This window comes from Notamacropus eugenii, chromosome 5, assembly GCF_028372415.1.
Source record: "Notamacropus eugenii isolate mMacEug1 chromosome 5, mMacEug1.pri_v2, whole genome shotgun sequence".
Classification (NCBI taxonomy): domain Eukaryota; kingdom Metazoa; phylum Chordata; class Mammalia; order Diprotodontia; family Macropodidae; genus Notamacropus; species Notamacropus eugenii.
The window spans coordinates 293,722,050-293,734,132 of record NC_092876.1 but is presented as its reverse complement, the minus strand read 5'-3'; the positions used below and the strand labels follow the sequence as shown (position 1 = coordinate 293,734,132).

Below are 12,083 nucleotides of genomic sequence, written 5' to 3'. Positions count from 1 at the left end.
TTTCTGTGGTAGAATTAAAAAGTCATCACCTCATGGCCAATTTTCTGGTATATATCAAGACAGCTGTCATTTATTAGAACCTTCCACGAATAGCCTCTTTTGATCCTTGCAGAAATATTGTGATGTTGATTTTTGAAATATTATTATCTTTGCTTTACACATAAAGAAACTAAAGCTCCAAGAGAAAAATGACAAGGTGACTATAAAAAAGTAAATTAGAAAATCCAGAGCTTGAATCCAGATATCAAATTCAGCCTGCTTTTCATTACATTTGTAGCTAGAAAGCAGGGTGCATAAAGTCTTGGAATTAGAATCAAGAAGACCTGAGTCCAAATCCCACTTACCCAGCACCTGATCCTGGGCAATCACTTAACATCTCTCAGACTTAGTTTCCCCTTTTGCAAAATGGAGAGGGTAGCATCTACCTCGCAGGGTTTTGTTGTCTGCATTCGTTGGTGGTGGTGTTTGTCTTTTTTTTATTGTGGTTTTTGTTGTTTCTTTTAGGCAGTGGAGGCTGTGACTTTTCCAGGGTCACACACTAGGTAAGTGTCTGAAGTCAGATTTGAACTGAGGTACCCTTGACTCCAGAGCCATCCCTCTATCTCCTGTGCCACTTAGCTGTTCCACAGGGTTATTTTGAGGATCAGGTGAAATATAAATAAAATGCCTTGCAAAAAAGTATGGGTTGTTAATGTTATTGATGTTATAGCATGCCTTTCCCATTTCAGCATTTGTTTTGTTCTTTTTTCTTAAAGATACCTATTATTAGTTATGTCTTAAAAATAACACTCCTTGTGAATGCCTGAATACCCACCTGTCATTCTCTTGACTATGTATTTTATACTACCATCTTTCACTGAGTTGATACATAGGAAGTAGTAAGGTTGGCCACTCTTCAGTATAGAGTGTAGCAAATGGCATTTAAGGTATACATGAGCCTTCTTCTGGTTGTTTCAGATAGAACTCTGCCCTCTGTATTCATGTCTTCATGTTGTTTCTGAGAAATGACTTAGCCATCACTGTGTTTTTGGTTTTTTTACATGACAGACCAAACGTAGATTTGGGGAAAGGGAGGGATTTAAAGAACATGCTTAAGTTTTCTCTTCCTTGGTTTCTCAGTACCATCAGAATGCTTAACTACCACCCCTCTGTATCAGCAGAACAGGCAGCCACCTGGCAGGGGTGAATACAAGTGGCCAAGGCATAGGATTTGAGTGATAAAATGTGCCACAGTAACTGGAATGGGCCTTTCATTTTATGTGAGGAAATTGAAATTTAAAGGTGTTACAGCATGTCTAAGACTAGTCTATGTCAGAGCTGGAAATAGAACTCAGATCTTCCTACTCTCAATCCTCTGTGTTATCTATTTTATTTGTATGAGGACAGGGATTGTCCTTGAGAACAGGGATTGTCTTAAACTTATTTCTGTATACGGCATTTAACACAATGCCTAGCAAATAGTAGGTGCCTAATAAACATTTATAAAATAGAATTAAATTATTATGTCCCTTTTCTCAGGAGTTCCCTATCTCAGAAAATCCCTGTTTCCATGTAAACGTTACCCAATTACACTGTTTAGTTTCTAGGCCCTTACCAGACCTTACAAGTCCTAGAAGGGATGGGATACAGAACAGGTAAATTCTGTTGGGGGTAGGCAGATGATAAAGGTGGACATCATGGGATATTTATTGTTCTTAGGTGAATCAGAGTCCAGAACCTGGATGCAGTAAGGTGAAAGACAACAACACAATATGGGATTCTTTCTCAGGGTGTATATGGAGAAATAAAATATTTAGAAATGAAATTAGTCCTCTACAGTGAAAAAAAGATTGCCACAAGTAAATGTCACCAATTCACTAATTTTTCTGAAAGCCAAATGCGATGATACATGTAGAGCACTAAGCACAGTGCCCGGTAGGTAGTTGGTGCTATATAAATGCTTACTCCCTTCTCCTTCTCTCTATTCTAGATGAATTAAACATAGTTAAGCTAAATGCAAAAGAGTTCAGAATCTTGAACTTGTGACATTCTTTTAGCAACTAGTTTAATGTAAAAAGGACCATGAACAACGAAAAGGGCTAGATTTCCTTAAGTTCCTGTCCCTCTCTCCTTGACAGAGGTGAGGAGTACCTGCAGGGTCAAAGAGCCCAATTATGGATATTTTCTGTAGAGCAGACTGCTTATTTCCAAGCCAGGTCCTTTCCTCTGGCCTGATACCCACCTCTTACTGCTCTGCTTCTTCTCCAGAATCTCTGACATCTGAAACATTCTAAGCCTGAAATTTTGCAAGCTAGAAGCTTCCATTTCCTTTGCTAGTTAAATACAACACTTTGTTAGGTTTTATTTTTATGATTTTAAAAAAAGAAAAGATTCATCTCAGTAATGCAAGAATACAGCCTGATCCTACTAATACAGGGAAAGTCTGGCTAGGAAGTTTCACCTGAGTCTGCCTTTCTTTTCATGTATAAATATATATACTATTTTCTCGCTAAGTATCTGGGAGGTCAGTGGGCTAGTTTATTTTGGGAGGTGGGGGGATGAGGATTGTATTTCCTTGTGCCTTTGCCTTTCTCTGTGTTACCTTAAGGGTCTCCGGAGAAGACGCCTAATCTTCTTCAAATACACAAAATAAGAAGCTTTTTTTATTTGTTACTGTCTGGTGCGGACTGGTTCGGCCAATTGAACCAGCACTATTTCAGGAACCAGGGACAGGTGGTTATTGCTGTTTGTTCTTCATTTCTGAAGAGGACCAATTATGTTTTATTTGTACATGAGTCGGATTAAAAGGAAGCATTGTTGCACAAAATCCCCAGTCACCCTTTTACCCAGAGTTTTCAAAGCCCAGTGACAGGACAGAAGTCAAGAAAACTGGTGACAACTCAGGATGCATTGGATGACCTTGGCCTCTTCAATGTTTGACAAACCTCTAAGTATTCCACAGTACCTGCTTCAGCTGCTTTCATGGCCACTGGAACAAATTGTTCTTATCCACCCATTCCACTGATGGAAGTCTTCACATTTTGGGGATAGACATCCCCCTAACTCACCCACAGTTTTCCTTGACCTAGTTTAGTCTCTGCTGAGATGGTTTTATTGCGCATGCTCTATCATTTTTAAAGCCATAGGTGAGGGTTGGGTGAATCAAGTGGATGACAAAAGTGGATAAGCATCCCCCAAAAGGGCTCAGCAAGTCCTATCACCAGAGGTAGAAGTCCCCTTGAACACCCTGAGGGACAAGTGATAGGGAAAAGAAGGACGAAAGTTTAGTTATTCTTTGTCAGTTCACCATTTGAACGCTGAATGTGTGTAGAGAACTGGACTAAGGAACAAGTGGAAGGAGAGGTAGAAATATGTTTTAGATAGTATAACCCATGCCCTCATGAAGGATACTGGTTAGTAGGCTAAATATGACATATGAACAAATAACAATAATTGAAAATAATGTATTATAAGAACCAGAGGTAAGCAAAGTACATTGTGATTTCTGAAAGGGAAAGAATAGTACTCACTAATATAATCTTAGGGCTAATTGAGAAATGAACCATAAATAGATATTCTGAATGTAGTGTTAGCCTTGACTAATTGCAGTTTATTGCCACTGGTGCGACCTTGACTTTTGTACTATTTCTCGAAAAAGAAATTCAGTAATGGTTTTTTCTAATAAAAACATATTTCAAAGAACATGTCATCTCAGTTAAACTACTACATAGCTTAAAATTACTAGAAAGAGCCCTGGGTTTGGAACTTAAAAATTTAAGTCCATAGATGACTTATCTCTTAGTTTTGTCATCTGTAAAATTGGAATAACAATGCTTGCGATACTCATTTTATAGAACTTTTGTGAAAAAAAAAATAATTGTGTAACTTATAATCATGACATAAATATGTTAAGTTTTGAAAGATTTCATTGAATTGAGTACCATTTTACCTGATACAGAATGTAAGCCTCTAACTATATAGCTCTCATTTATATAGCCTGTTAAAGGTAATGTAGGGCCCTCTTCACAACAATCATGTAACTTAGGCAAGTACAATTGTTATTATCCCTACTTTATAGAACATCAAATTGAGGGTCAGAGATGCTTAGTCACTTATTCAAGTCACACAGTTAAATCTTAATACCAGGCTTTGAAGCCAGGTATCTCCTAGCTCAAGTGTCTGCAAACTTCCCATTATAATACATGGCTTCTCATTTTAATATTACGGACTGACTGACTGAAAGAATGGATAAAAAAAATGCTTGCTATTTTAAGAACTAGGCATACAAATAAAAAATAATAATAAAGCCTCTAACCTCAAGGATATAAAAGTGTAATGGGATAGTGGTGGTCACAGAGTGAGTTTGGATATGGACCATCACAACAATGATGAGTTGATCAATAGGATAATCCACTGGCATGTTCTTTCCAAAAGCATTGTTCATATTGGTTTGATTATTCTACATGAAGCAAAAGTGGAGAGGTGAAAAGGTGACAGACTACCAGTAGGAGGATACATGGATGACTGGAAGCAGATAACAACTCTAAGTGAAGGGCTGGATGAGAAGTGAAGCATGGTCTAGTCTGGAGTTATCTAGATATAATGAACTGGGAGAGTTTGCACTCCCTTATTTACTCAGTGAGCAAGATACCTCATTCCCTGTTTCGGAATTACAAAGATGAATGAATTAATTTATTCCAATGCCCCCCCCCCCCCATCTTTAATTGGTGCCTAGCCTTACTGTAAAAAAACTCTCTAAACTTAGTTAGACTAAGCTGGTTGTTAGAGTACAGACCTACAGATCTGTCCTAGAAGTATCTGTAATTGGGTAGGAACTGCTAGGGCTTGCAATCTGCAGACATAGTTTTTCAGAACTCAGGGGTCATCCCCAAGCCATGCTAAAGCATCTGAGGTGTGTTTTAGTGGAGAAAGTCGCTATCACTATTATACAAATGTGAGCTATTAAATTACATTGTTGGGATCAGTAAATACTCAAAATGATAGTTATTTGCATATGAAAGTGGACAAAGATTTGCATTGCTCCCACATTTTAGAGAAATAAAGAAGGTCTTTCATATTGAATAAGCTCATGTAAATGACCTCAACACAACCCTTCCCTTTACTCAATTCTAAGGTATTTTTAAAAAGTGCTCAAAATTGATTAGGTCATCTTTGATTTCCTAATATAATAAGGCTTAGAAAACAGCTTTTGCAGCACTCCAGCACACTGTAATTTGAATGGAGAGATTTTTGTAGTGGTGCCAGGTAAATGGTTGACCAAACAAAAGTCTGACCTAATTTAAACTTGCTTAAAGAACTTGTTACTTAATGTTAGCTCAGAGGATACAAAATAGGCTGTACGTTAACCTTGCCCTCCACAGGCAGAAACTTCCTCGTGTTCTGTAATTTTCTAGTGGATCTGAAGTTTTGTACTGAATGAAATTTGTTCTTGGGGTTCACAAGTAGTATAACCCTGGGTTATAAGGTGAAATTCTCTACTGGAGCTATAGTCATACAAACCTGAGCTTGAAAGTGCTTTTAAGACAACAAAAGCAGTCAAGTTGCCTTATATTGGAGTCAGAGTCAATGAGTCTTGAGTAGCTTAGATTTAAATAAAACTGGATTCACATTTAGAATGAGAAAGAAGATGGATTTAGTGCTTTAAGTCATTCAGAGTCACAGAATCTCTGGGGGAAGAGCTCTCAGGAGCCATCTGGTCAAATTTTATCTGAATAAGAATCACCTCTATGATATTTATGTATTTTCATCCATTTATCCATGTTTATTCAACAAGTGTTTAAATATTTTCCATATGCCAGGCAGTACACTAAATACTATGTTTCACAATTTCATAATGGCATCAGATAAATGGTTTACAAAAAAAAAAGAGAGAGAGAAAAGATCTGACCTAATTGAACCTATTTAAAGATCTTATTTCCTTATGTTAACAGAGTTAACAAAAGAAATGTGGTAGGGCAAGTGGAGGAGGGTACAAAACAAGCAACTACAAGACTCAAGGGATGTACATATTAATGAGAGAGAGAACATTTAAATATCTATTTAAATATCTAGGGATATATAAGATATATACAGAAAGTAAATCAGACAAGAGGCCATCTAAACTTTTCTCAAAGACCATCTGGAGTAAAGAATCCACTTAAATTCTCAAGTCACCCACTCTATTTTAGGACAGCTCTAATTATTAGAAAGTTTTTCCTTAAAATATGCCAAATTTACTTCCAGGAGTAGTCGTGGAATAAGTCTTAAATCTATGTAATTCTCTGATACTTACCGCCAATCAGCCATAAAATAGAGTCCCAAAATAGATCCTGGAATAGCAGAACCAACAAAAAGATGGAGTGAAATAATCATTTTAACCCAAGAAATTCATAGGATCAACAAGAAAGGTCTATCTTGGGTGAAAAGGAAGTACAGTCAAGGAAAGGAAGCATTCCAATAAGCCAGCAGCAAAACAGCCCCAGTGTGGTGGAGCAGGGAAATACCAACCCCAGGATCTCCCATATGCCTTAGCATAGCTAGGAGAACTAGCAGATGCCAACCCCAAGAACCACCATGAGCACCACCACATGTTTCAGAGTAGCACCAGGCAAACAGTCATCCTCTAGAAGCCAGAACTTCAACTGCCACAGCAAAGTCCCTGGGCAAACATGTAGACACCAACTCCATGGGTGCCTAAGCAAACAGACAATTACCAGCCAGCACTTGACTCTCCATGCTTCAGTGTAACTCTAGACAAACAGGCAGCCTCCAGAGGCCAAACCGCCAGTGTGGTCATTGGAAAACACAGAAATACTACACCAGACCTCAGCACATACCAGACACCACTAAGACCCCAGTTTAGCACCAGGTAAGCTGCTAGACCCCTAGAGCCTCCAGTAGCACCAGCCATCTCCCACCCCCCAGAGCATAACGAGACATGAGGGTCCCCTGTAGGCCTCAGGGCAACATTAGTACAGTTCCAGGTAAATAGCCAGAACCTGCAGCACTAGCACCAGAAGTCTGAGACAGTACCCCTTCCACCCTGAGTGCAGAGTTTACATTTAAAAGAAAGAGAAAAAACCAAAAACAAATAAAAGATGAACAAAAAACAACAAAATAAAATCTGGCCACAGAAAATTATTATGGTGACAGGGAAAATCAAGACACAAAGTCAGAAGAGGACAAGAATGTCAAAACCCCTATGGGCAAAACCCCAAAGAAAAGCAGGAAATGATCCTGAGCCCAGAAATAAGTCATGGAAGAGCTCAAAAAGGCACTTAAAGTCATATAAGAGAGGTAGAAGAAAAATTAGGAAAAGAAATGAGTGTATTGCAAGAGAACTATGAAAAAAAAGACTCAACAGCTTGGAAAAAGACAACAACCACTTAAAAATAGTGTTGGTCAAATGGAAAAGGAGACACCAAAATCCACGAACAAAAACAGCTCCTTAAAGACTATAACTGGCTAAATGGAAAAGAAAGTACAAAAAGTTAATTAAGGAAAATAACATCTTAAAAGTTAGAATTGCCCAAGAAGAAGTTAATGACCCTGTGAAACATCATGAATAAGTCAAACAAATTCAAAAGAATGAAAAAAATGGAAGAAAATATAAAGTACCTCGTAGGTAAAATATGACCTGGAAAATAGATCCAGGAAAGACAATCTCAGAATCATTGGACTACCTAAAAGCTACAATCAAAAGGAGGACCTTGAAAGTTTCTTTCAAAAAATCATCAAGGGTAACTGCTCTGATGTCCTGCAACCAGAAGGTAAAATAGGCAGGCACTGAAAGAATCCACCTCAGGAAAGATACTCCAAAATAAAAACTCAAGGAACATTATAGCCAAATTTCAGGTTAAAGAAAAAAACATGGCAAGTGGCCAGGAATAAATAATTCAAATATCAGAGTCACAGTCAGGATCACTCAGGACTTGGCAGTTGCAACACAAAAGAATCAGACATCATGAAATGATACTGCAGAGGGCAAAGGAGACAGAACTACAACCAGGACTCACCCAGCAAAATTAAGCATAATACACCAAGGCAGGGTGGAGTGAGGGTGGGGGAGGTCATTCAATGAAATACAAGAATTTTAAGTTTTCATAAGAAGACCAGAATTAAACCAAAAAATTGACCTTTGATATTGAGACCCAAGAGAAGCATAAACAAGTAAAAAGAGAAAAGAAAACATATCAGATTCAGTAGAGCTAAACGGTTTACATTCATCCATGGAAAAATGATACTTGCAACTCTTAAAAATTGTGTCATGTTTTAGGAAGGAATTAGTTAGAAGGAATATACATAAAATTATGCATCTATACATAATTATGTTATATACATATATACATGAAGTTAGTTATACAAATAGTTATGTTATATACACATATACATACATAAAGTTAACTATACATTTAGTTAGAAGGAATATACATAAAGAGTATAGGTATAAGGTGAATTTGAGGAGATGACATAAAAAATTAAAGAATGAGAAAAAGGACTACAATAGATTTAGTAAGGAAGGAAGTGGTAGAATGAGGTAAATTGTAACTATGACAGTAGAGGGGAAATGGCAGGGTAGGTGATAGGCATTGCTTTAACCTTACTCTCATTGCTACTGGCTCAGAAAGAGACTATCATACACAATCAGTTAAATATATAAATCTATTTTACCTGACGGGAAAGTAGGAGGGAAAGAGATTAAATAAGGGGATGGTGCGGACTGACAGAAAGGAATACAAATCAGTGGAGGTGGTGGACAGAAGCAAGACACTGGTGAGGAAGGAAAGGGTGAAAGGAGAGAGAGGACAAACAGGAGAAAGAATAGGATGGAGGGAAATACACAGGTAGCAACTATAACTGTGAATGTGATTGGGATGAACTCTTCCATAAAACAGAAGCAGAGAGCAGAGTGGATTAAAAAACAGAATCCTATATCATTTGTTTACAAGAAACACACTTGAAGCAGAGGGACACACTCAGAGTAAAGGTAAGAGACTGGAATAGAATCTATTGTGCTTCGGCTCAAGTAAAAAAGGGAAAAAAAAGTAGAGATAGCAATTCTAATCTTAGACAAAGTAAAAGTAAAAATAAACCTTATCAAAAGAGAGAAGGAAGGAAACTATCTTGATAACAGACAATGAAGCAATCAAATTAGAAAAGCAAGGAGTAGTTTATTTGTCAGATTTATGGGGAGGGAAAGAATTCACTAATCAAGAGACAGAGAGCATTGCAAAATGCAGAATAGATAATTTTGATCATATTAAATTAAAAAGCTTTTGTACAAGGAAACCAATGCAACCAAGATTAGAGGAAAAGAAGAAACCTGGGAAACAAGCTTCTCTAATAAAGTCCTCATTTCAAAAATATATGGGGAACTGAGTCAAATGTATGAGAATATAAACTATTCCCCACTTGATAAATGGTCAAAAGATATAAACAGATTTCAGATGAAGAAATCAAAGCTGTCTATAGACATAGGAGAAAGTGCTCTAAACCACATTTGATTAGAGAAATGCAAATTAAGACAGCTCTAAAATAACACCTCACACCAATCAAATTGGCTAATATGACAGAAAATGAAAATTATAAATGTTGGAGAGGATGGGGAAAAATTGGGACACTAATAAACTGTTTGTTGATAGAGTTGTGAACTGTTTCAACCATTCTGGAGAGCAATTTGAAACTATTCTCATAGGGCAAGCAAACTGTGCATACCCTTTGATACAACAATACCACTACTAAGTCTGTATCCCCAAGAGATCATAAAAAAGGGGGTAGGACATGAGAAATCATAAATTAAGTGAAAAAATATGTGCTTTAATGAATGACTCAGCTCTTCTCAGCAACTCAATGATCCAAGACAAGTATCCAACACTCATAAAGGAAAATACTATCCATATCCAAATAAAGCACTTTGAAGTCTGAATGCAGGTCAAAGCATACTTTTTCCACTTAATTTGTTCTTTCTAGTGCTTTTTTTCTCCCTTTTGATCTGTTTCTTATTCTAAACTGTGATGACCATGGAAATATGTTTTACATAATAGCACATGGATAGACGATATCAAACTGCTTACCATTTTCAGAAGAGTGGAAGGGAGGGAGAGAGAAAAATTTGGCACTCAAAATCGTGTAAAAATGAATGCTAAATTTTTTCTTAATATGTAATTAGGGAAAAATAAAATACTATTTGAAAATAAAATAACCTAAGTTTGCTTCTTGTCCTTTTCCCATTCATTGACCCTATTTCTATTGTCAAGACTAAGCAGATACCTCTTACAAATGTTAACTGTTATTTTTAAACTGAGTCTTCCATTTCAACTGGATGAGTCTACTCAGGTAAAACTAAATTCCGTGTTTATGCCCCTACATGTATCATTATTTGTGCCTGAATTGGGCCAAGAGAAAGGGAAGACCTTCAACAGACAGAGATTAGGAGGATAGGAAGAAGGTATACCACTACAAATATGTGGTTGTCGTGAGCATAAGATTAGAAAGTGATCTTTCAATTCAGTCCAACAGCTGGTTGTTTCAGTTGAAATATCAGGTAAGCATTTAAACAAATCAGTATCTTTTTTTTATTATGTAAGTTTTGTCTAGTATATTCTCACCTAGAAAGACATCTAATACAGATTTTTTTTTGAATTAATTTATTTATTTACTTTTAGTTTTCAACATTCACTTAAACAAGATTTAGAGTTCCAATTTTTCTTCCCATCTCTCCTTTCCTCCACCCCAACACATCATGCATTCTGATTACCTCTTCTCCCAATCTGCCCTGCCTTCTATCACACTCTCTACTTCTTTTAGCTTTTTCCCCTCTATTTTCTTGTAGGACATGATATATTTCTATACCCCATTGCCTTTATGTCTTATTTCCCAATTGCACAAAACATTTGTTTTTAAAACTTTGAGTTCCAACTTCTTTCCCTTCCTCACTTCCTATGCACCTGCATTGAGAAGGCAAGGAATTTGATATAGGTTATACATGTGTAGTCATACAAAACACTTTCATAACAGTCATGTGAAAAAGTAACTATATTTCTCTCCATCCTATCCTTCCCTCCATTTATTCTATTCTCTCTTTTCACCCTGTCCTACTTAAAAGTGTTTACTTCTGATTACCTTCTTCTATCATCTCCCTCCCTTCTATCATCTCCCTCACCTCCCTACCACTTATCCTCTTACTCTTTTCTTGTTGGGTAAGATAGATTTTTCATCCAAATTGAGTGTGCATGTTATTGCCTCCTTAATTCAAATCTGATGAGAATAAGCTTCACTCTTTCCCTCTTACCTTCCTCCTCTTCCTCTCCATTATAAAAGCTTTTTCTTGCCTCCTTTATGTGAGATATAATTTATCCCATTTTATTTCTACCTTTATCCTTCTCCTAATATATTCCCCTCTCCCCTTACTTTTATTTTTTAGTTATCATCCCTTCATATTTAAACCACCCTGTGCCCTCTGTCTATATATATATAATCCCTCCTACTACCCTAATACTGAGAAAACTCTCAAGGGTTACAAATATTATTTTTCAATATAGGAATGTAAACAGTTTACCTTGAGTGAGTCTCTTACAATTACTCTTTCCTGTTTACCTTTTCATGTTTTTCTTGGTTTTTGTATCTGAAAGTGAAATTTTCTATTTAGCTCTCATCTTTTCATCACGAATGCTTGAAAATCTTCTATTTCTTAGAGTGATCATTTATTTCTCCTGAAGTTTTATGTTCAGTTTTGCTAGGTAGGTGATTCTTGATTTTAATTCTAGTTCCTTTGACTTTGGGAATATCATATTCCAAGTCCTTTGATCCCTTAATGTAGAAACTGCTATATCATGTGCTGGTCTGATTGTGTTTCCACAATACTTAAATTGTTTCTTTCTGGCTGCTTATAATATTATCTCCTTGACTTAGGAACTCTAGACTTTGACTATAATATTCCTAGGAGTTTTCCTTTTGGGATATCTGTCAGGAGTTGATCAGAGGATTCTTTCAATATCTATTTTGCCCTCTCATTCTAGAAAATCAAGGTAGTTTTCCTTGATAATTTCTTGAAAGACGATGTCTAGGCTCTTGTTTTGATAGAGGCTTTCAGGTAGTCCAATAAT

General features: G+C 36.7%; 1 long non-coding RNA gene across 1 annotated transcript in view; it reads left to right on the top strand.

Annotated features, from left to right (window-relative positions):
- LOC140506235 (uncharacterized) overlaps nucleotides 1-11,450 on the top strand; it is a 148,879-nt gene extending 137,429 nt beyond the window's left edge. Inside the window, exon 3 of the long non-coding RNA XR_011967825.1 lies at nucleotides 505-11,450. This is a non-coding gene — a long non-coding RNA (uncharacterized lncRNA). The remainder of the gene's footprint in view (nucleotides 1-504) is intronic.
- The last annotated feature ends 633 nt before the right edge of the window (nucleotides 11,451-12,083 follow it).